Genomic DNA, 2859 nt, shown 5'->3' with positions numbered 1-2859 from the left:
TTGAGATAATTTATGAAATTATATTTTTTTTTCAATTTCATTCTCATTCAACTTTTTAATTTGTAAGATTTGTTTCTCATTATTTTAAACTTGAGAAAAATAAAATATTAATAAGTTATTTTCCAGCTCATTTTCCATGACATAATCAAACACTGGAAAGTGTTTTCCAACTCATTTTCCATTACACTACCAAACATTGAAAAATAATTTCTCGAAATTCACTTTCCCCGGAATTTACTTTCCAAAAAAAACCTACTTTCCAGCAAACAAACGGAACCAAATGCCACACTTTAACGAAAATTTCTAACAAGCTCCTACAATGTAATCAAAAGCATGATAATTTTTTCAAAGAAAGAAAGGAAAAAAAAAGAACCCATGATAATGATAAAAAATTCAGATTTTTATATAAATTGATTTTCAATTGATGGCAACAGTTTCAATTGTCTTGGCTCTTGACCTTTTCTTGCTAATGGGAATTCCAAGTGCCTAGCTACCACTCCAATGCAGCTCTTCTGGCCAAGGAACAATCGTTTATGTTTTGTTATAAGGCAACAAAATCTATATAAAAAAAAAAGAGAAATCCATGTACATGGCTCAAAAAAATGAGAAAAATAACTGAAAAAACAAAATAAATTTCATATATATATATATATATATATATGAACATAAATACTGAAAAATCCGTAACAAAATCAAAGCACAAAAACAGCAAAAAACCTCTGTATATGTATAAGACTAGGAAGAGCTGCAAAGTGCATCAGCAGAGATCAACATGGATGTTTATACTTTCATGACTAGAGCACGTAACAGAATATATGGAAGGTGACAATTTGCATTAATTCAGCACACATTGACAAAGGCTTGTTTAGTACGGCAGCACATTCTGAAACCAAATATTCAAAAGTACCTCCATTTACAGGTTTGCAATTATACAAAACAAGCACAAAATTTCCATGAAGAATTCCCCCATAAGATTGACATGGTTGAACCAAACACTGCCAGTCTCAAAACATTGAAACGATTGATCAAGAAAACTTGATAGTCCTTCCACCTTTCCCCACAAATATCGCTACCTACTCGATGTTCCTGGCACTCATTTCTCAATTCTCCTTTCCCTAACAAACCGTCTCCGTCGACTCATAATTCAGCATCTTCTCATATCCCAAGAAAATTATTTATATTAATATACCTATTTGCACCTCTAGCAACATAAAAGTTAAACAATTGTCACAGAGAGAAAAGGAAACCGATGTAAATTAAATCAGTAAAAAACACACCCTCTTAAAGAGATTCAAGATAATATATATGGTGATTTTGAATAACTTTTGAGCAAAAAGGTATTGGCTAAAGTTAAACTTCAGGATCTCAAAAAAACATTTATGTACCATTCTTTGGCATTCAGTGGCTTTTGCAACTGCGGTTTGAAAAAATAGATTGTAGCTTTTTTTAATCAAGGTTTTTTTAATAGAACCCGTGCAAAACTGTGGTGGGTATTGATTAACAAAACAGTTCAAATCTATGGTTGAGGCAAAACGCATACCAAAACAAACAGACATACAAGTTTATCTAACTAGATAGAAACGATATGGCATATTTGCATAATTGCAAGGCTTTTTATTATACTAAAACATCAACTATTTGATAAAAAGAAGCTACATTTGACAGGAGATAAAACAAAGTAAGCATGAAATCGCCAAGAAGAAGAACAAACAGACATGCAGCTGCTTACTTATAACGGTCCCATTAAGTCAATCATCATCATGCTCCCTCACCATGCTGACATCTCCACTCTTGTTCTTTTCCATGGAATGCAATAAAAAATCTGTCAACACAGACTCATAATTAGGTATCTTCTCATACCCAGGAAAATAATTTATATCAATAATAAGATACCTGTTAGCATCTCTAGCATCCCTAATCACGTCAAAGTTCAACAAACTGATCCCAGTTTCTTCCTTCATTGCCTTGGCTACTTCCTCAACAAAATCCACCGCGGCATCTCCACTCTGTCAAACTCCCCGCCGCCGCCACAATCAGTCTTCTCCTCCAAATTGGATATTTGCGAAAACGGCAGCAGACCCTTCAATGTAACCAATTTGCCCTCTTTAATATCGGGCAACGATTTCCTCTTGACACATTTCACAAAATCACCAACCACGTAGACTTTAAAAATAACCCCACCGTGATTAACAAATTCTTGCATTATAATCATCCGTGACTCTAACTTGTCTAATCCTTCCTTATCAAAAACTAAATACATTTTATGAGAGGTCTCACTCCCATCGGCCATTAACGGTTTAGCGATCAGCGGAAACCCTAATTTCTTAATTAAATCATCGGAATTCTTCATCATGGTTTCTGAATCAGAAAAAAAAAATGTTGTCAAGGCACATCTAAAACTTGATTTCTTTCAGAAACTTTTAAATTACTTACGACTTGAAGCATCAAAATCCGATCATGGAGTCTCTGGATGGAATCAAGAGGATCAATGATGGGAGCATCAGGGTTCAGAGAGGAGAAGTGCAGGAGCTGGGACATCCAATCTGGGCCGTAGAGTTTATGGATGACGCAATCCAAGGGTCCTTGTTCGATAAGAGGTCTTGAAGGATCGATGGGGATGAGATCAATGTTGTGTTGGTCTGCGTGGTGGATGAGAGAGGGTTGGATGAAGGTTTTGGGTTTTTTTGGGTGGCAGTGTGTAGCCTACGCGGTGGCGTTTTGAGTGGGTAAACGAGGACATGGGTGTTAATGGGGTGGTGGTGGTGGTTAAGCCTTCAGTGTTGGGTTCTAATTCAAATACTAATAGAAAGACAAGGTGTGTGTGTATTGAAATATGAAATTGAAAGAAGACCGATGAGA

At 35.5% G+C, this 2859-nt stretch overlaps 1 long non-coding RNA gene across 3 annotated transcripts; it reads right to left on the bottom strand.

The window, feature by feature from the left end:
* Window positions 1-814: 814 nt before the first annotated feature.
* On the bottom strand, window positions 815-2859 carry LOC118042935 (uncharacterized). 3 transcript variants are annotated; one of them, XR_004686538.2, is made up of 4 exons: window positions 2434-2859; window positions 1894-2358; window positions 1730-1822; window positions 815-1201 (listed from the first exon to the last, which is right to left on the bottom strand). It is a non-coding gene; the product is annotated as an uncharacterized lncRNA (long non-coding RNA). The 3 variants fall into 3 exon arrangements; XR_004686539.2 differs by having other exon boundaries at window positions 815-1151; XR_004686537.2 differs by lacking the exon at window positions 815-1201 and having other exon boundaries at window positions 1594-1822.

Source organism: Populus alba, chromosome 19 (assembly GCF_005239225.2).
Source record: "Populus alba chromosome 19, ASM523922v2, whole genome shotgun sequence".
NCBI classification, from domain to species: domain Eukaryota; kingdom Viridiplantae; phylum Streptophyta; class Magnoliopsida; order Malpighiales; family Salicaceae; genus Populus; species Populus alba.
Note: the sequence above shows the minus strand (reverse complement) of the source record. Positions and strands in the feature narration are given on the sequence as shown.